General features: G+C 36.1%; 1 protein-coding gene across 3 annotated transcripts in view; it reads right to left on the bottom strand.

The window, feature by feature from the left end:
• METTL15 (methyltransferase 15, mitochondrial 12S rRNA N4-cytidine) overlaps positions 1–22,781 on the bottom strand; it is a 197,550-nt gene that overhangs the window by 140,646 nt on the left and 34,123 nt on the right. The window lies entirely within an intron of this gene.

Here is a 22,781-nt window from a genome sequence, read left to right as displayed (position 1 = left end):
AAATCATGTATGTCTCAGTTTGGGTGGGGGTACTTATAAACCATACACAATGTCTGTTTTTACTCTCTTTAAACAGAAACGTACGTATTCCTTTTAGATATATACATTCTACAGTACAATATTAAAATAAAAATGGTGGTTATCAGGTACTGTTCTCTGTGTCTCCTGTTGATAAGGGTTTTTGTTTTGTTTTGTTTTGTTTTTTACAAGAAAGTTTATTTAGAAAGTCAGAAAGGTAGAAAAGTGAGCCAGCCAGGCTGTGTGGGCTCAAGAAATAAGTTCCAGAAGCAAAAGAAGGACCCTTTGAGCATAAGAGAAAGGCACAGATACTGTGCCTTAGAGGAAGAGGGGGAAGGGGTGGGCGCAGGCATCTCCGGAGGGGAAGAGTGCACCGTGCCTGTTTTGGTTTCTTTCTCTTGTTTGTTTATTTGTTGCTTTCAGTTTTATATCTCACATGAGTAAAATAATATGGTTCTTGCTTTTTTCCCTCATCTGACTTATTTCTCCATCCACATTGTCAAAAATGGCAGTATTTCATGTATATATGTACCAAATCTTTATCCAATTATCCATGAAAGGACACTTTGATTGTTTCTACATCTTGGCCGCCATAAATAATGCTGCAGTGAACATAAGGGGACATATATATTTATAAATAAATGTTTTCAGATTTCTCAGGTGAATTCCCAGAAGAGGGGTTGTTGGGTCATATGGGTAACTATTAACTTATTGAGGAACCTTCATACTGTTTTCCATAGTGACTGTACCAGTTTACATTCCCACCAAGCAGTGAATGGGGCTCCTTTTTCTCTACAACCTCTCCAACATTATTTCTTGCCGTTTTTTAAAAATTGATTTTAGAGAAAGGGAAAAAAGAGAGAGAGAAACATTAATTTTGTTGTTCCACTTATTCATTCATTGGTTCATTCTTGTACTATATGTGCCCTGACTGAGGATCAAACCCACAACCTTGGGGTAGGAAGATGTCACTCTAACCAACTGAGCTAAGTAGCCAGAGACCTCATCTTGTTGATAACAGCCATTCTAACGGGTATGAGGTGATATCTCATTGTAGTTTTGATTTCCATTTCCCTAATAGCCAGTGAAGTTGAGTACTTTTTCATATATCTTTTGGCCATTTGTATGTCTTCTTGGGAGAAGTATCAGTTCAGATCCTTTGCTCATGGATTGTTTTTTGTCATTGAGTTGTATCTCTTTAGATATTTTGGATATTAACCCGTTATGGGAGGTGTTTGCAAATATCTTTTCCTATTCAGTCAGTTATCTTTTTGTTTTGTTGGTGATTTCTTTTACTGTGCAAAAGCTTTTTAGTTCAATATAATCTTATTCATTTATTTTTGCTTTTACTTTGCTTTTGAGGCCAAATTTAAAAATCCTCTCTAAGACCAAGGTCCATAAACTTAGTAATTTATGTTTTCTTCTACGTAATTTATGGTTTCAAGTCTTATATTTAGGTCTTTGATCTAGATTGAGTTAATATTTTTTGTATGATGACAAATACCAATCATTTCATTCTTTTGCATGTGGCTTTCCAATTTTCCTATCACCATTTATTGAAGAGGCTTTTTTTTTAAGACTTTATTTATTGACTGTAAGGAGAGAAGAGAGAGAGAGTGAAAGGTGGGGGTGGGGGAAGCAGGAGGCGTCAACTCATAGCAGTTGCTTCTAGTATGTGCCCTGACCAGGCAAGCCCAGGGTTTAGAACCAGCAACTTCAGCATTACAGGTAGACGCTTCATCAATGGACGCGTCATCAAGTCAGGCAAGGCTTATTTTTTTTTCTCCATGGTATGTTTTTGGCTCCTTTGGCAAAAATTATTTGCCCATTTACACATGGGTTTAATTCTTGGCTTTCAATTATTTCCATTGGTCTGTGTGTCTGTTTCTCTGTTTGCATTTTATTCAGACTTTATAATTATCTTGAAAGTTCATATTTAATTTTAAAAATAAATTTAAGCCCACTAGAAAAATAATTTAGCTTGGGTCTTAAAAACAAACAAACAAATAGTCTCTCCTAAAGAGATAAGCTGTAATTTAGAAAATGTAGCCTGCCCAGGCAGTGGAGCAGTGAATAGAGCATAGGACTGGGATGCAGAGGACTCAGGTTTGAGACCTGAGGTCGCCAGTTTGAGCGCGGGATCATCTGGTTTGAGCAAAAGCTCAGCAGCTTGGACCCAAGGTCGCTGGCTTGAACAAGGAGTTACTCGGTCTGCTGAAGGCCCATGGTCAAGGCACATATGAGAAAGCAATCTATGATCGACTAAGGTGTCACAACGAAAAACTAATGATTGATGCTTCTCATCTCTCTCCCTTCCTGTCTGTCTGTCCCTACCTATCCCTCTCTCTGACTCTCTCTCTCTGTCTCTGTAAAAAAAAAAAAAAAGTAATAAATTTATAATTCTTTTTAAGAAAAAAAAAGATATACATTAGTTGTGGCAAATTTTCAAACTGAGGTTCCTACTTTCATAGATAAGGTAAAGGCTTTTAGACAAGAGAAAGAGATAAATAGAGAAGAATTAACAATAGCTCAGTCAATTTGAAATGTAAGTTGCCAGGAAATAAACCATTTTGGGTCAGATGATTCTGAGAAAAAATATTATCTAAGTCACTAAGGGTGAGGAAACGTGTTTGTATGTGATATGTATATACTTTACAGATAGTTTTATATGCACATATAGTGTTATACATAGTTATATGAGGAAGAGCAACCTATTAAAATTAGACAACCACAAGTAACAGCATGTGGAGTTGAAGAGAGGAAAACTGCAGAAAGCAAAGCAGTGCTGTTGTGAAAAAAGTTCTGGAAAGAGACAGAAAGATAGGCACATGGGAAGGCAGCCATGAAGCCTGACAGAATTCTGGGGAGAAAATAATATTTAGAATTTATGCCATGCTTTTTTTTTTCTTTAAGCATTTTACACACATCAACTAATTAATCATCAGAACACCCACATAGTATTTCTCTCCTCATTATCACACCCAAGAATGATGAGTTGCTTCTCCTGGACTACATAGTACAAATCACACTTAAAATTTTTCAGTTTCACACTTTTCCACAACATTTGCCTTTTTATGTAGAACTAATTTAATCACTGCTTTTGGTATTTTCAACAGATTCTATTGCCCCCATCAAATCCAAAATTAGATTGCTTGTTTGTAATTGATTTTCTTTGAAAATGACATCAGGATTTATTAAAAGAATGGCTAAACCATGGATGCTAAGGCTCAAATTCAATCTGGACAAAGTTCAGAATAGGTATTGGATAAATAAATAGAATATTAAAAATTTCTAGAAAATCTAAAGACAACATGTTTGGGTAATTTTCTTAGACTTTATAACATTACTGAATGACTATTTTCCAAGTACTCAGTAATCACCAAATCCAATGGCCTTTCTTAAAATGCTCTGAATCCCTTGATATTCACTAACATACTTTTGTCCTTGGCTTTCCATGACAATGTACAAATTAATTTACTCTCTTCACTAAGTGCTATTTCTTTCTTGTCACTGTTGCTTTCAAAATGAATGAGCTCCTCAAGAACACTTCATTGGAAATAGGTTCTAGAGCCTAAATTTGTATTCAAACTCTACTACTTACTAGTTATGTGAACTAGGGCAACCTCTCTATAGGATAGTCATTTAATCTATAACAAAGGAGATATTGGTAATAACTTTCTTTTAGAGGTATTGTGATACATGAGAAAATATATGTCAGATAGATGTACAATGTATGGCACATAAAAATAAGAACAAATGTTAGCAGTGAGGATGATGATGTTAATTTCTGTTATTACTATAATCCTTTTTATTTGTAATAACATTCAATTTTATGGTTTCAATAATACCTCCTTTATGAATGTTCTTCAAAACTAAATCTTGTTGACACGAAGTTTTCTGGAACTCTAATACCCATTTTCAACTCTCTGCTGAATATCTCCATTGTAGTGCCCTGACCACAGCACAAATTCAATAGACCCCACACTGAACTCATCACCACCGCCAAATTATTACTTCTTTTGTACTCTCTATCTCTAAATGGAGTAAAATTTCAAAATACAAGTTGTATTTTCTATTTCATTACTATACTACAGTATGTCACAACCTAGACAATTATTTTAGTATTACATATTAAATAAGGCCCAATTCATATTCTATTTAATAGTATATAATTTGTCTTACATTTTGGCTAAAATTATTGCTTAAATCAACTAGTAAATGTGCTGTGCTTTACTGATCGCAACATCACTTTTTATTCTAGTGTCCATCTGAACTAGGAATGCAACAAAATATTTATAGTAAAAAGGGGATGTTAGCTCTGATAGGAGTCAAAATCAATGTACTAAATGAGGAAGTATATCATGAAGTTCTTTTGCCTTTCTAGGCTTACTAAAGAAAGGAATATGTAGCTATTGGTTTATTTTAATATTATAGAAATTTTGAACATTTTATATACAAAGAATAGGACAATGATAATCATTACATTCTTCATGTAATGATTATCATTCTACTATTTTACAAATGCCTATAGTATGTAATTATTACAGAATCTCACTCAGTATATTGATTTCATATGTAGAAATTCTACACTGGAAATAAGTATATCAACTCCAATATTTTAAAAAGTTTTTTAAAAGTAACAGGGGTTAATTAACTCTAAGAGACCAGGTTCACACCAAGAATAAATTTAGCAGATCAGTTACAACCATGCAGTTGTATTTATAAAAGACATCAAGGAAAACCATACTTGAACAGATTATATTATATATAAATCCTAAATCCAAAACTTGAACCAGATCACTAATTGTAGATTCCTATTGTCCCACATATGCAATTTTGAAAGTAATACAATAATTTGATATTAAGAGAAAGATGTCATTATTTTCTCCTTGATCACTTCCCAACAATATACACCTATAGGTAAGAATCATTAGGCCTTTCATGAAATGAGAAAATGAGCATGTATAATTTCAGAAACAGAGGCTAAATATCACTTTTTTTTATATCTATCACAGATTAAACAACCATGTTTTTAGAAACAATTTAAAGCATCTGCTTTTACAAAATTTTGATGTCAAGGGTATTTTGTGTTTGAAGGGCATTATCTTCTGGATGGAGCCATCAAATTTTCTTGTTAAAGTTACAAGAGAATCAAACCATTATTTATAATATTCTTTGTAAGTTTTCCTGTTGATATACTTAATTTTATAACATAGGAGAGGAAACAAATTTGTCTATAAACAAGTCTCACAACCCATGAAGATTATTTTTTGGAGTATTGTCTTAAAAAGTGACCTTATACAAATGTCTATTGGTTGTATTTATTCCCTTCTCCCTCCCTGAGAATAAAGCACTGGAAAATTTTAGCACTTCAGAAGAAAAATCAGAGTGACTTAAAACATCTACAAAGTGATGACATAAATGTTTACGAGCAAAGATATTTATATATTTGAAAAGGTCATTTTTATAGACTTCAATGATTCTATAGTAATGACTATCCACGGTTAAAAATAATCACAGCATTCTGAAATGAGAATTGTTTATTAATACATTGAGATGTGTTCATGTTAAATCACAAAAACACGAAATGCATTAATGGCATGAATATAAATTTCAAACCATTCTAGCTGTTTTAAAGATAATGTTTCCAAGAAATATTAATATAGATTTCAGATCTTTATTTCTTTCTTCTTCTTTAACTAGGGAGCTTTCCAGGATCATGTCTCCTATAAAGTACAATGGATGAATGAGTTTTTCTCTGAGGTCCCTTCCAAATCTAATTTCCTATCCTAGGGAACACTTTAGACCAGGGGTCCCCAAACTACGGCCCGTGGGAAACATGTGGCCCCCTGAGGCCATTTATACAGCCCACGCTGCACTTCCAGAAGGGGCACCTCTTTCATTGGTGGTCAGTGAGAGGAGCACATTGACCATCTCATTAGCCAAAGCAGACTCATAGTTCCCATTGAAATACTGGTCAGTTTGTTGATTTAAATTTACTTGTTCTTTATTTTAAATATTGTATTTGTTCCCATTTTGTTTTTTTACTTTAAAATAAGATATGTGCAGTGTGCATAGGGATTTGTTCATAGTTTTTTTATAGTCTGGCCCTCCAACGGTCTGAGGGACAGTGAACTGGCCCCCTGTGTAAAAAGTTTGGGGACCCCTGCTTTAGACCCTAAAGAGAAAGAGTAATAACATGTTCAACACAATTGGGAACATATAAATCAAATTTTTCCAAGCAAAATTAATATCCTTAAAGAGGAAATGTATACATATACCCACACAGAGTTTTCAACTTCAAGCATACCAGTTTCTAGTAATTCAACTTATCATAAAAATGCATTCCATGCTATTAATTACTATACTTATTCTCAAATGACATACAAATGAATTTACATAGATTAATCAATCTGCTTCCTGATATAATCATGACAAATTTCTTTTTTTATACATAAATTTTTATTAATTTTAACAGGGTGACATCAATAAATCAGGGTACATATATTCAAAGAAAACATGTCCAGGTTATCCTGTCATTCAATTATGTTGCATACCCATCACCCAAAGTCAGATTGTCCTCTGTCACCTTCTATCTAGTTTTCTTTGTGCCCCTCCCCCTCCCCCTTACCCTCTCCCTCCTACCCTCCCCCCCCATAACCACCACACTCTTGTCCATGTCTCTTAGTCTCGTTTTTATGTCCCACCAATGTATGGAATCATGCAGTTCTTGGTTTTTTCTGATTTACTTATTTCACTCTATATAATGTTATCAAGATCCCACCATTTTGTTGTAGATGATCCAATACCATCACTTCTTATGGCTAAGTAGTATACCATAGTGTATATGTGCCACACCTTCTTTATCCAGATATATATATATATATATATATATATATATATATATATATATATATATATATTTAACTGTGATTAAAGCCTTTAAGCAAACTCTTGGCCAATACAGCAAGAATCCATAAAAGAGTAGTGTCCTTAACATGTTTACCAAGTCCAAGTTGGCACCAACACCATTCCAAATCCCTGCAAATGCAACCCAACCCCAGTTCAGTCCGATAGGAGCTGTCACAAGGAGCAGGAGTCCAGAAAAAGTTCACATTCAGGAAAAGTCCACATGGCACTGGAATTGTTGTCACAATTCTATACTTCGCAGCTCATGTCCAAGTCCCAATGATCGCTGCTTCAAGCTGGTAATGATTCAGGTAGACTGGAAAAGCCATCTGCAGCATATGTGGAGATGGAGCCTCTGTTCTCTGCCTGGAGAGATGAGATCAGGGTGCTCTTCCCTGGAGCTCTGCAACTGTGGCATGGTAAAGAGAACCTTGGGATACACTAAGCTGGGTGGCAAAGATAAATTCACAATAGAAGTTGGCAAAAGGGGGAGAGAGAGCTCTAAATTAGGAGTAGGTCCCGGCCTGAAATATGAGTGGGGCATTGAGGTAGGAAAAATAAAGGAAACACAATATATTAAACAAAGCAGCAGAAAATAGGACTATCAACACCCACAACAGAGATCTTCGAGGGAAGAATAAAAAAACCTGACTATTCAGGCAAGACATAGTTAAGTGGCCCTTGTGCAAATGAGATCAGTTTACCTGCTTCTTGGAAGAAATACCCTAGGCTCGTCCACAGTGTTGTAGATGGGGCCGACGGCCCTGGGCACTTTCAGCCTTCAGTGGCAAACCCCAGCATTCTGGGCAAGGTTAGGTCATAGATGGCTGGAGCAGGGCTGGAAGAGACTGAACCCTCCCTTAGAGGAGCGAGGGGGAAGCCTACTTTCCAGTGTCCCTTTTTCCTCACAGCAGAGGCATGTAAGCCTGGCAGGCTTTAGCTCAATGACCTTCCTTCTCACTATTGAAGCAGGACCCAGATGGAATCCTATGAGACCCCTTTGGGGCATTGGAGCCTTTGAGGGCATATCCTAAAAGCTGGTAGTTCACCTGATCTCTATTGGGCTTTTTCTGCTTCTTGGTACCTTAAAGGCCATGCTCAGAAGATCTCACTGAGGGGTTTGAGGATCCCCATCCGCCTATATATACCTTTTCCGTATATCTGGAGCTATTTGGAAAAAGATAAAACAGTGTTATTAGCTGGATCAGATGAAGGTAGAAGTTTGCAGGAGAAGAATATTTGGCATCTCCTGTTCATCCACATTCAAAAGAAATTTAATTTTTTTTTAAGTAAAAAGCATGATATGGTAGACTCGTAGGAGTTTCAAGATATGGCTCCCCCCTTTTAATTTTTTTTTTTAAATTGACCTTAAAATATTTGCTGGGTATGCTTTAAAAATACCTTGACTTTAACGATTGTAAGAAATGCCCACAATTTGAAAGGTTTGACAAAATACAGTAAATGCTTTTGCTACATATGCAGGAGCATTGTCAGTTTTAACCAGTTTAGGAAATCCAATAATAGAAAAATGCATACAGACAATGAGCTATAACCTGCTTAGCAGCCTCTCCTGTTCTGGCAGAGATTACTATGTATATAAATCCAGAATAAGTTTCCACTGTAAGGTGGACATAGGGCTGTTTGCCAAATGAAGGTATATGAGTAACCTCCATTTGCCAAAGTTGTCCTGGTAAGAGTCCTTGAGGGTTAACTCCAAATGAAGGGACAGATTGTAGTATAGGACACCTTGGACAGGATTTACCAATCTGCTATGCTCCTTCCCCAGAGAGTTGAAGCTGTTTACATAGGGCTGCAGCGTTCTGGTGATGAATAGTATGAGATTGAATTGTTCGATCTGTCATGGTTGCTCCAAATAATTTTCTTTTGGGTAGCTTAATCAACAAGGGCATTCCCTTGTGCTAAAGCTCCAGGGAGCATGGAGTGAGCTCGAATATGTCCTATAAAACATGGAGCTCTATGTTGATATACAAGTCTTTGAAGAAGGAGGGACTGCTGAAATAGTTTATCCGCAGTTGTCCCTAAGACAGCAGTCTTTATAGAGGAAACAACCATAAGTAAATATTTGCTGTCTGTATATAGATTAAAGGAGGAATATGGCAAATGCTGAAAAGCTATGATAATGGCATATATTTCTAGTCTTTGAGCTGATTTTAAGTTGACTGTTTCAGTATAATGTTGTTCATTGTTTTGCAAAAGCAATTTGCCTTTTAGTGGAAGTTTCCCAGAGCCATTGTTGTTGATCCTTTGAAAAAAGGAACAACAATAATTTTGAGGCTCAAAACCTATAAGCTATAAGGGTTGCCAATGCCCCTTGATAATCAAGGAGGCAACAAGATCAAAATATGGAAGTGTATTCCATGGGCTATTAGATGGTTCAATGTGCCCAAACTGTAGCTGCTCTTGTACCAATCGAGCAGCTGCCCTAAGTTCCTCCTGAGAAAGGGGCCATTGGTCTACTCATACAGGATTATCTGATTTCCAAGTAATTGGGTCCACACAATGCATTATTGGGGTAGCAGGAGCTACCAAGGCCCCTATGCTAAATTTTGATATCCTAATCCACACCTTCTGGTATTGAGTGCCATTTCTATGGGGGTGAGAATTCCTCGCTGTTCATTCCTTAGTTCCTTAGTGGGCAAAAATCCCTGATCAAGCATCTGAGAACTGACTAAACCATTAGGACTGCCAAGCAATGTTCCTGTATTTTTCAAAACATCTCTACCCCACAAATTAACTGGCCATCCAGGGAGCGCATAAGCCTTAAAAAAATCCAGAATGACCTTCTTAATCTTCCCAATGTAAAAAACTAGAACTTTGTTGAGGGGATTTACTCTGCCCTACACCTTGTAATTCTGTGGCTGCTGCATGTGTGGGCCAGGAAGGAGGCCATTGTAGCTTAGCAATAACAGATACATCAGCTCCAGTATCTAAAAGTCCTTTAAATTTATGCCCTTGTATTGTTAGTTCCATTTCAGGGTCTTCCTATTTTTTTTAATCCAATTGCAAAATAAGAAGAGCCAAATCGCCAATTTTCTTGGGGCCCCTTTCGCAGGATGTGGCCTGAGAAGCAGAAGTAGCATCCTTATGCTATTCTTGTAACTGCCTGAATTAGCCCTGAGAAAAATTCTTTTTTTTTTTTTTATTAATTTTAAAGAGATCACATTGATAAATCAGGGTACATATGTTCAGAGAAAACATCTCTAGGTTATTTGCCATTTGCTTATGCTGCATTCCTATCACCCAAAGTCCAATTGTCTTTCGTCACCTTCTAACTGGTTTTCTTTGTGCCTCTCCCTTCCCTCATCCCCCTCCCTCTATCCCCCCCCATAACCACCACACTCTTGTCCATGTCTCTGAGTCTCATTTTTATGTCCCATCTATTTATGGAATCATATAGTTCTTTTTTTTTTCTGATTTACTTATTTCACTCAGTATAATGTTATCAAGGTTCAGCCATGTTGTAAATGATCCAATGTCATCATTTCTTATGGCCTCATAATATTCCATATTATATGTACCAAAATTTTTTAATCCACTCATCCTCTGATGGACACTTTGGCTGTTTCCAGATCTTCGCTATTGTGAACAATGCTGCCATAAACATGGGGGTGCATTTCTTCTTTTCATACAGTGCTATGGTGTTCTTGGGGTATATTCCTAACAGTGGGAGAGCTGGGTCAAAAGGCAGTTCAATTTTTAATTTTTTGAGGAATCTCCATACTGTTTTCCACAGGGGCTGCACCAGTCTGCATTCCCACCAGCAGTGTAGGAGGGTTCCCTTTTCTCCACATCCTCGCCAGCACTTATTCTGTGTTGTTTTGTTGATGAGCACCATTCTGACTGGTGTGAGGTGATATCTCATTGTGGTTTTAATTTGCATTTCTCTAACGATTAGTGATGTTAAGCATTTTTTCATATGCCTATTGGCCATCTGTGTGTCCTCTTTGGAGAAGTGTCTATTCATTTCTTTTGCCCATTTTTGGATTGAATTGTTTGTCTTCCTGGTATTAAGTTTTACAAGTTCTTTATAAATTTGGGTTATTAACCCCTTATCAGACGCATTGTCAAATATATTCTCCCATTGTGTAGTTTGTCTTTTTATTCTGTTCTTATTGTCTTTAGCTGTGCAGAAGCTTTTTAGTTTGATACAGTCCCATTTGTTTATCCTGTCTTTTATTTCACTTGCCTGTGGAGACAAATCGGCAAATATATTGCTGTGAGAAATGTCAGAGCTTACTGCCTATGTTTTCTTCTAAGATGCTTATGGTTTCACGGCTTACATTTAAGTCTTTTATCCATTTTGAGTTTATTTTTGTAAATGGTGTAAGTTGGTGGTCTAGTTTCATTTTTTTGCAGGTAGCTTTCCAATTTTCCCAACACCATTTGTTGAAGAGGCTGTCTTTACTCCAATGTATGCTCTTACCTCCTTTGTCAAATATCAGTTGTCCATAAAGATGTGGGTTTATTTCTGGCTTCTCAGTTCTGTTCCATTGATCTATATGCCTGTTCTTATGCCAGTACCAGGCTGTTTTGAGTACAATGGCCTTATAGTATAACTTGATATTAGGAAGTGTGATACCTCCCACTTTATTCTTCCTTTTCAAGATTGCTGAGGCTATTCAGGTTCTCTTTTGGTTCCATATAAATTTTTGGAATATGTATTCTATATCTTTGAAGTATGTCATTGGCATTTTAATCAGTATTACATTGAATTTATAAATTGCTTTGGGTAATATAGACATTTTAATGATGTTTATTCTTCCTAACCATGAGCACGGTATATGCTTCCACTTGTTTGTATCTTCCCTGATTTCTTTTATCAATGTTTTATAATTTCCCGAGTACAAGTCTTTAATCTCCCTGGTTAAATTTATTCCTAGGCACTTTATTTTTTTGGTTGCAATGGTAAAGGGGATTGATTCCTTAATTTCTCTTTCTGACAGTTCATTGTTAGTATATAAAAATGCCTTTGATTTCTGAGTGTTAATTTTATATCCTGCCACCTTGCTGAATTCATTTATCAGGTCCAATAGTTTTTTGACTGCAACTTTAGGGTTTTCTATATACAATACCATATCATCTGCAAATAATGATAGTTTTACTTCTTCTTTTCCAATTTGGATGCCTTTTATTTCTTTTTCTTGTCTGATTGCTGTGGCTAGGACTTCCAGGACTATGTTGAATAAGAGTGGTGAAAGGGGGCACCCATGACCTTTTCCTGATCTTATGGGATTGCTTTTAATTTTTGCCAATTGAGTATGATGTTGGCTGTGGGTTTGTCATAGAAGGCCTTTATCATGTTGAGGTATGTTCCCTGTATTCCCACTTTGCTGACAGTTTTGATCATGAATGGGTGCTGGATTTTATCAAATGCTTTTTCTGCATCTATTGAAATTATTATGTGTTTTTTCTCCTTCCTTTTGTTTATGTGATGAATCACATTGATTTGCGAATATTGTACCAGCCTTGCCTCCCAAGAATAAATCCCATTTGATCCTGGTGTATGATTTTTTTCATATATTGCTGGATCCTGTTTGCTAATATTTTGATGAGCATTTTAGCATCTAAATTCATCAGGGATATTGGCCTATAATTTTCTTTCTTTATAATCCTGATAAATTTCTTAGTAACCTGTAAAATAATTAGTACAAGCAAGCATTTATTTAATGCTTATCAGGCATTGTCTTAAGATCATTACCAAACATATAATCTCATTAATACAGTTTTATGGGGGTTATTATCCTCATTAAACTTGAGGAAACTGAGGCACAGAAAGAAGACAGGATTCAAATTCAGACAGTCCTTCTCAAAGTCCTATCCTCTTAACCTTTTCTGTTTTGCCCTTCCTTCCTTGGACTTTCCTGAAAACTCCAGCTCCTGAGATTCACTAAGTATGGTCTCCTTACCCAGCTGTCTCACTCATTGCTGCTGAGAGGGTCTAAGTATGTTAATTCACTCCAGAAACCTGGCACAGGAGGGATGGAAAAGACAGAGTAAATTATAATAAAGTTAAAAAATAAGAGAAGAAGGATACATTCCTCATACTGTCAAGTAGTAAGACCTGTGTTTTTTGATAGATCAAGAATTGGCTCTATAGTTAATAATACATTGTATATTTAAAATGTGCTAAGAGAGTGGATCTTGAGTGTTATCACCACACATACATAAAAAAAATGATAAACATGTGAGCTGACAGATAGATAAATAGGTTAGAAGGGAAGGAGCTGAGACTGGTTTTTCCTATAAAATGCTTCATTAACACTGCAGACTACTAGAGATTCGCTTTTCCCTTATTGTGCTTTCTCAAATTTCCTTAATTCTTAATTCTGATCATGCCAGAATAAATGGTATTAGGAGGTGCTTCTTTCTTTTGCTGCTTCTTAATTTTCAATAATCTTAATATGGTCCTCCCTTCTACCAAGAACTAGATGAAACTTGCCTAGCTTTGACTCACAAATTCACTGGCAACCCATAAATTCACTTAAGTCAAATGCTAACATCAACCCCCATTGAGACTGACACAAATTCAAATACACAAAGTAGCATGAGGTTCCCTTCAGAGGGAGAACTGAGAGAAACAGACTGTATATATAAATGGGAATTAAGGAAAATGGTATTCTTGAATATCTACTACATATCAGGCATTATCATAGGCATTTTGCACACTATTTCATAAAATGAGCACAACAGCTCTATGAGATACTTCTCATTAACTTCTTTTATACGTAATACTGAAGCTTACAGAAACCAACATGTCCAAAGTAATGCAAAACTAAGACACAGATCTCTGAGATCAGAAACCTGTTTTATTCAAACACTTATTTAATGTCTGTATCTATACACTTTTCATATACTTATCCACTAAACTGCTAATTTTTATGTCATTCTATAAAATTAATTCTAGAACCAGAATGAGAGCAGGATTTTATTTATTTCCTCATATAAAATAAATAAAATAAAGCCCAAGGACATAAAATAACTTGCCTAAGATTACATAACAAGTTAATGGCAGAGCAAAACCTGAAAACTGTTAATATTTATAGTGAACTTCCTACCCTTTCATGTACACATTATTACTATCCAAATTTTATGAAGGAGAAAACTGAAGCAAAGGGAAGGTAAGTGGCTTATCTAAGATCATAAAGCAAGTGACAAATAAGAAGAGCAACAGAGATTTGTCTTCAAGCATGCTGGTTCCACAGCCTGTGTTCTTAGCCACTCTGCTGGAATCTACCTTTGAATCACAAATCAGATCTAATTCCCGTTCCAGCTCCCTTTACTGAGACTCAATAAACAAAAATGCCTGCCTGAAATTCAGATAAACTTTGATTTATGATGGCACATAAAAGAATCAATAACAGAAACATCAGATAAAAACCCTACTTCGAAAATTCAAACAGCTCCATTATTTCTATTAATATTAGATATTTACATTTTCATGCAACAAGTCGCTCCATTATTTCTATTAATATTAGATATTTACATTTTCATGCAACAAGTCAATTTGTGGAGATTAACAGAGGCTCAACTTTTAAAGCAGAACTTTCCCCAGCACTACTAATTTCTACACTTAGCTCATGCTTCCAACTCTACTACACGGATGTTTGTTAAATGAGCTTAATGATTAGAGCCTCTGTCCAGAATCATTCTAAATTGGAACCTTAATTGTTTCTGTTTCATGAGTCAGTGGGTGTAATATTTTATCTGTTGGTTTTTCTAAATGCCAGTTCCATCATGTTCTGAGCACACTCTTTTGCCCACTCAGTAGACTGGGTCACCAAGACAAAACTTTGGGATAACAGAAAAGTAGAGTTTTCTAACTCTTTAATTCTTCTATAAGCAACCAACAGACTGATATTTTCATGGGCTCATCTACCCCTCACTTTCTCTCTCCCAACCCCCATTTAACCAAGCCCAACTGATAAATCACACATTAGAATATTTTTTAATTTTTATTTTATTTATTCATTTTAGAGAGGAGAGAGAGACAGAGAGAGAGAGAGAGACGGGGGGAGGAGCTGGAAGCATCAACTCCCATATGTGCCTTGACCAGGCAAGCCCAGGGTTTTGAACTGGCGACCTCAGCATTTCCAGGTCAACGCTTTATCCACTGCGCCACCACAGGTCAGAGAATATTTTTTTTAAATTATTTTCAAAAATAAATCCCCCAAAGTCTGTGATTAGAAAAACAAAACAACAAAAAGGTGTCATAAATGTTCCCTTTTGCTCTCTACGAACTATCAAATTATAAAAAGAATGTGGTTTAACCATCACATGCCTATCACTAAATATATAAACAAATCACTTTCTCTAAAATTGACTAAAAAGAAAAATTTTGTATCCTGAACCCCACTTCCCTTTGGCAATCCAGTTTAAAATGAGAAATAAATTGAAGAGAGTGAAGGTTAGAAGACAGTTTTTTAGAGCAACTTAGGCAAAGAGCTCGTGAACCAAGAGAACCAGCAATGTAGTGCAGCAAATGAAAACACACATAGACTTTGAGGCCACGTAATACTAATTCTATCACTTCCTCGCTCTGTGGTGTTGGGCAACTCATCTCACTTCTCTACATCTAAATTCACTTGTCCAGAAAGTAGCTGGTGTGGCCAGGGTGATAGAGGGTAAGTCTGAAAGTCTTGGGAAATAAAAGCAGAAATATAAACATACTAAACAATGTTATATAGTGTAAATAAGGCAAATACTCATGCCAGGAGCTGACCCTCTATTTCAGAAACAAATAACTATACCTGTTGGTTGAAATCTGAAGGAAGAGGGCGGGACCAATAATAGCATGAGTAAAAATTTGAAATTAAAGATTCTTTTTCAGGGAAAATTTCAGGAAATACAGATCTTAAAAAACAACCATAAGCTTACTTGAGATTCTAAATATTCTTTAGTAGAGATACACAAAAATTTATAAGATGCAGAGGAAGGGTAATAATTCAATAAACAGTATTGGACGAGGCACTGGGCTAAATGTTGAGAAAATACAGGGTAGAAATGATCCCTCCATGGTTTTAAAGATGAAACAGGTAAATTACCAGACAATTACAAACAGTGTAATAAATGCCATGCTGGAAGAAAGAACAGTGATTGTTCTTCAACAGTGCAATGCGTGTCATCATGGAACAAAGAGCAGAAGAAGCAGGTGCACAGTGACAGCAGCCTGAAAGAACAGCATAGGTCTGAGTGGGCAGCAGGCAGGGCATGTGGCAGAAAGGAGGCTGAAGCAATAGAATGAAGCTGGTGGTAAAGGAACTTTTCCATTTGCCAGGAATTCACAGACCATTAAACAGAAAAGTGATATGATCAGATGTAAAGTTAGACCCATTTAATAGCAAACTGGAAGATGTATTGAAAGTAAGTGACCAATTAAGAGGTTCCTACAGTCATGCTGGTAAGAGGTGACTACGTGGCGGTATGTGGTTGCAGAGTGCAGGAGGGGTGAGATATTAAGAAATCAAGAATATCTACTGGATACTGAATTCAAATGCCAATCAAAACAAGCAAATTATATAGTGTATTTAGAGCTATAAGTTTGCTTTTAACTTGGGTCCAAATACTTGTTTTAAACATAAGGTCTAAATACTTGTCATATGAAAACAAACAAGTCCTTCCAATGAAAAGCTTTCATCCACAAAGAGCGCATCTTAAACAGGGAAATCTTTTCTTATTACCTATTTTTTGATCAGTGCTCTTTTGTGTGAACAGATGGGAAATTCCTTCTCTTAATCCAACTGAGGGCAGAAACTTCAAATGGTAAGAACTTTCTGGCATAGGTTTACAAAGAATGCTTAAATCTATTCCAACAACATAATGTGGGAGTATTTCAGCACAGGTTGGAACAGTTTCAGGTTCATTACCTCCTGAGAATACCTTTGATAAATAAAACCTTATAAAAAAAAGTAAGACTGAAGTCTCAACTCTCTTGACTAGACAGCAATGATTCTGTTTTGTTTTCAATCTTTTAATCCTTATGGGCATAATTCCCGCAGTGCTGATAACTATAAGTGATGCAACAAATATCCATTCATTACAATAAAATTGTATTAATGTTACGGCTTTTTGCTTAGTATTTTCACCCCTTGGGGATGTGTGTGGATATATAAGGGGAGAATCTTTCATTTTTAAAAATCATCTCTACTTCAAATTTAGTACAACTATTCCTAAAGCATCTTCCCAATTCAGTATCTTCACTTTCCTTTCATATTTCTTCTGTCTCCTCCTCCCTCTCTGTATCCAAAATAATAGACATTAGTGTGTGTGTTTGCTTGTGGAAGAAGTTAGTGAGAAGGCAGTGATCCAATTCCTTTGCTCCCATAATATCTCACACAAATCCACTTCAGTGTCATAGCCCAAATAGAGAAAAATTAATAATAATAATAATAATAATAATAATAACAGGGAAATGGGCAATAATAACAGGGAAATGGGAGGACAAAGAGCCAACAACAATGAAATATGGACCAAGATGAAGAAAGAACAGTACTATACTGATGGAGTACAGTTACCAAATTGAAAGGTACCTTAAAAGCTTCTAGTCCAACTATTTTGTTAACAATTTGACATAAAAAGCATTCTAGGAGACTGGAGAGTGTGGCGGGGAAATGACTCATTAAACCTTTCAAACCTAACCTAACTAGGAGTTTAGGACTGCTTGCACAAGAGATTTAGATCTGTTGGAATAATGACAGTATATTTAAAATTTGAAAAGGCAACATAAGCCCTAGGTGTAGGAGTATAAAAGTGTCAAGTATTACCAAACTTTTTCTAAATTTTTCCATTGTCTCAGAGTGGTTTCCAATGTCAGGGATGTTTTCTTGCCTAATAATTTTATTTATTGACTCTCATTTGAGAAATACAAATGGATTTTAAATGCATTTTAGCACACTTTACTATAGCACTTTTTCACATAGGTCTTTTTTATAGTAAAAATAATTTTTATTTTTTTATTGAGAGGAAAGGAGGCAGAGACTGACTTCTGCATGCGCTCTGACTGGAATTCACCCAGCAAGTCCCCTATGAGAGGGTGCTCTCTCCATCTGGGGCATTGTTCTGTTGCTCAGCAACTGAGCCATTTTTAACACCTGAGGCAGAAGCCATAGAGGCATCCTCAGTGCCTGGGGCCAACTCACTCCAATTAAGCCATGACTGCTGGAGGGGAAGAGAGAGAAAGAGAGAGAGAGAGAGAGAGAGAGAGAAAGGGGAGGAATGGAGAAGCAGATAGTTGCTTCTCCTGTGTGCCCTGACTGGGAACTGAACCAGGGACATCCACATGCCAGACCAACACTCTACCACTGGGCAAACCAGCCAGGGCCAAAAAATTTTTTCTATTGGAAGCAGATGAATCCTGAATAATCATTTCAGGTTTGATATAGGTAATCCATCAGAAATAGTGTTTAGAAATGAAATAAAAGAACTGGTCCTGCTCTCATGTTCTTCTTAAGCCATCCTCATACATTATTTGTCTAACAACTCTTCTCTGTTCCCTCCTCCCACAATCATATATTTTAAATCTGAAATCAGACTTTTTAATAATTACTGAATACAAATAAATAATCTATTAAAGCATGGTGGCTTTAGAAGAAAAGGGGATCTGCAAGGCACACAGAGTTGGGATTAGAAGCTAGGCTTCCATATTACATATCTGCTACCTGGCTAGGCTCGCTAGACTAGAACAGATTGGGTAGTTTCATTGCTCTTTCCCCACCACCACCTCCCACACACACCTTGGCTACATCCATATTGCAGTACCTTTTGTCATCAGATTATTGTCATCTCCATACGTAATAAACACTGTTTGTTAAAAGCTTATGAACAAGGACCTGGCCAGTTGGCTCAGTGGTAGAGCGTCAGCCTGGCGTGCAGGAGTCCCGGGTTCGATTCCCGTCCAGGGCACACAGGAGAAGCACCCATCTGCTTCTCCACCCCTCCCCCTCTCCTTCCTCTCTGTCTCTCTCTTCCCCTCCCGCAGCCAAGGCTCCATTGGAGCAAAGTTGGCCCAGGCGCTGAGGATGGCTCCATGGCCTCTGCCTCAGTCACTAGAATGGCTCTGGTTGCAACAGAGCAATGCCCCAGATGGGCAGAGCATTGCCCCCTGGTGGTCATGCTGGGTGGATCCTGGTCAAGCACATGTGGGAGTCTGTCTGACTGCCTCCCCGTTTCCAACTTCAGAGAAATACAAAAAAAAAAAAAAAAAAAAAAGCTTATGAACAATGTGTAATTTAGTCATCAGAAAATCCTAGGATATAGGTTCTTCAATGTAGAAAAGGCTAAAAAAAAAATCAGAAAAGAGAAGATGTGCTGGTAGTAAAGCATCAAACTACTTAAAATAAATTCAAGATTTTAGGCTAAATACTTAGCAGAATAGAAAACATGAAGCATATCATTGTTTTGCTCAAAAGCTGTCTTAGCCTAGAAGTGTCTTAGCTTGGCAGTCAAATCTCAAAACAATCAGTATCAGTCCACATTTCTAATCTCATTTCCCAAGCCCTTTAATGCTATGTTACACTTATTTGGGTCCCCTTTTATATGATATGAATGTAGTAAATTATGAATTAATGGGTTTTCCTCACTGAAAGTACAGGGTGCTTAAAAGCACAGAATATGTAAACTTCATGATGGCCACTATAGTTCTAGAAACATACCACAAACTCAGGAACAGTTGCTGACAGGAATGACAACCACAAGCATAACTAGAAATACCATCAGGAGGAAAATGGAAAAGCCTGCAATTAAGTTAGTACACCTGGATGTCTTGGTAACTGAAAAAACTTGATGACCTACTGGCCAAAGGAAGACTGGTAAGAAGAAGCTAGTTTATAGCTCAGGTATATAAAGTCAAAGGCATAGGCTCTTTTGTACAGAACTGGTAAAAACAGGGATCTAAAGCAGCATTACTAATATAAAGAATATAATTGGGAATAATTAGAGTGACCAATCTCACACGATTAAGTACATAATCCTGACAAGATGAAGAATTGGTAAGGAAACTGAGTCCAGATATTAGAGAGGACAAAGGGAAGCTGTGAGAAGAAGGGGGAGAACGGGTTAAGAAGTAAAAGGACAAACAAGAAAAATAGCAGGGAATGGTGATTTATTCCTCCTTAGTGAATCCTTGAAAAGGAAAATGTCCTATCTTTGAAGAGATCAGTATAAGATAAGATAATGAAGCTCCAACAACCTACTGAATTTAGGGTAAATGAATTTTTTTCCATTACATTTATACATTTCCAAGAATTCTCTGGATGTTTAGAATCCTTAATAAAACTCCAAACACCCAGCTCATAAGTTTCAAATTAAAATATACATACAGACAGACAGTAATGTGGTGTGGCCAATATGTGAGCAAAAAATAAAAATAGGTTTGACCTGTGGTGGTGCAGTGGATAAAGCATCAACCTGGAATGCTGAGGTTGCAGGTGTGAAACCCTGGGCTTGCCTGGTCAAAGCACATATGGAAGTTGATGCGTCCTGCTCCTCCCCCCTCCCTCTTTCTCTCCTCTCTCTCTAAAAATGAATAAAATCTAAAACAAAAAGTTAAAAAAATTAATGAAAAGAAAGTGAGGCTGAGTAAGAAGGCTAAAAAAAAAAAAATCTGTTCACCCTCAGAAAGGCCAGACTCTAACTGGTGATACTCTGAGACAAGAGAGTGTATAATCCAGCATTTCCCAAAGTTACACATGCAAAGCATTAAGTTCTTCAAGCACATTCACATATTCTTTGAAAAACAGATAAGGAGAAAAGAGGCAGGATGGGTATAGGGGGAATTCCTTGGTCACGTCTGTACAACAATGGGTTAAACAAAATTGAAAACATTTGGTTTTGCTAGCATTCATACATGCTAGTGTTCAAGGAGACTCTCCAAGAGAAGGTTAGGTTAGGCTATATTTATAAAACTTAGTTGGACATAAAATTTTTAAAACACCATCAAATAGACTTAAGGGAAAAAGAGTAAAAAAGATCAAATAGTTCCCTTTGTATTTAAACGTTTGCAAGGAGTGAGAAGAATAAAGACTATATACTGTATTTCAACAAATCTAAATCATACTGATCATAGGATGCATCATAAACCTTATAAACCCTAAAAAAAGATGCGGCCAATTAAGCTTTGACATGTCATCAATTGTAAAATGCCTCCCAATTTCAATCAAATAACTTCAAGAATAATATTTAAGAGGAAAGATTAAAAGATGCAGCACCCATTTATTGTCATATAGCTCATCTATCCTGTAACTAGATCAAATACTTTTCCTACATTTTCCTTTGGCATAATGCCCAAATCTGGCACACTAAAGTGCTGCCATGGATTGCCTAACCTGTTTGTTATACAAATATTATTGAGGACTCTGAATAAGTTATTAACTCCCTGGGCTTCGAGCTCCACTTCTGATTATGGGTAAGTATGTAATTCCCATCTCACAGAGATGTTGAGAGTATTTAAAGAAATAATATATGTAAAGTGACTGGAAATTAGGAGGCACTTAATGTGTAAATTCCCTTCTCTTTCTTGTTTTTAATTCAGTAATGCACCCTAGCATTTTATCATCTTGCCAGAACATATTTGATCTCTTCAGCCAAAATGACTTCCTGGTCTTGATTTCTTGTTTAATCTTCTGTAAACGTGAATCAATCCCCGCTTGCAAAATCATTCATACATGTGAAAGAACTTTCAAACAAATATGAGCAAACTGAAGAAACAGAATCTTTCAAAGAAACATCATTTTTAAAGAAATAAATTAAAGTCAAATTAATGCAATGTAAAAAATTTAAGCAAGAAACTTTTTATTAAATAAGATACATAGTGTTTAGTTGGAGAGTGGACTCTTATCTGACAAATCAATACACTATTATTGTATGAACTAGTTTCTGTGGAGCGTAAAAGACTTCTCTCATTCACTGATAAATTAGAAAGCTAAAAAGAAAATTGTATCAAGTCATTTTTGAGGGGGAAAAAGGCATCAAGCAAGGGAGAAATTGAACACAAATGACACAGGGTTTATGAAAGGACTTTTAAAAAATCAACATGGTAACTATAGGTCTATTCAACAAATTTAAAAAAAAATCTTCAAGCAAAACAAAAAACCTAAATACCAAAGAACAATTAAGCAAGTTGCCAAAAGACAAAATACTTTGGTGGGATGTCAATCAGTAACACTGAGCTGACAACTGTGCCTTAATTAAATTTGAAACTGTTTCCAATTAATTAGTATAGAACACTAGAGGCTTCATGCTGCCTGTGACTCAGTGCACTGACTCATCCACCAAAACTTTTCTTACAGAAGAAATATCCGAGCACCCGCCAGGATGCAAGATCAAAAGGAAAGAAGGTTCACCAACCTTCTTAGTTAAAGGCCTGTGATAAATTTAGATGACCGGAAGGATATGGAACAACTTTCCAAAAAGGTTTAATGGTCAGAAATAGCTTGAAAAGTTTGATTTGTTAACCAAGCAATAGAAATATATTACTTTAAAATCAGTTTTACAACTATGTCAATAAAGAATGCTAGTTTTTTAAAAACTACATGATATAAATAATATAACCCATGTTAGTGTTTAAATTCACCCATTCATCATATGAAAATAGCCCATATTTACTAACTCCTTAAAAAAGCAGTTAAACAAAATTTACAAACAAAAACCTAAAATCATATAGATTTATCCCATAGAAACTTTCTTATATTTTTTTTCAGATTTAGTTTATCCTTAATGTGATCCAAGCTGAACACTAGAATATAAATGCCTTACATGGTTCTTTAAAAAAACAAACAAACAAAAAACTACAAAACATAATATAAAAAAGAAGGTAACTAGCTTTCCTTGTTTTTAATTAT

This window comes from Saccopteryx bilineata, chromosome 1 (genome assembly GCF_036850765.1).
Source record: "Saccopteryx bilineata isolate mSacBil1 chromosome 1, mSacBil1_pri_phased_curated, whole genome shotgun sequence".
Classification (NCBI taxonomy): domain Eukaryota; kingdom Metazoa; phylum Chordata; class Mammalia; order Chiroptera; family Emballonuridae; genus Saccopteryx; species Saccopteryx bilineata.
This window is presented reverse-complemented; position numbering and strand designations above follow the sequence as displayed.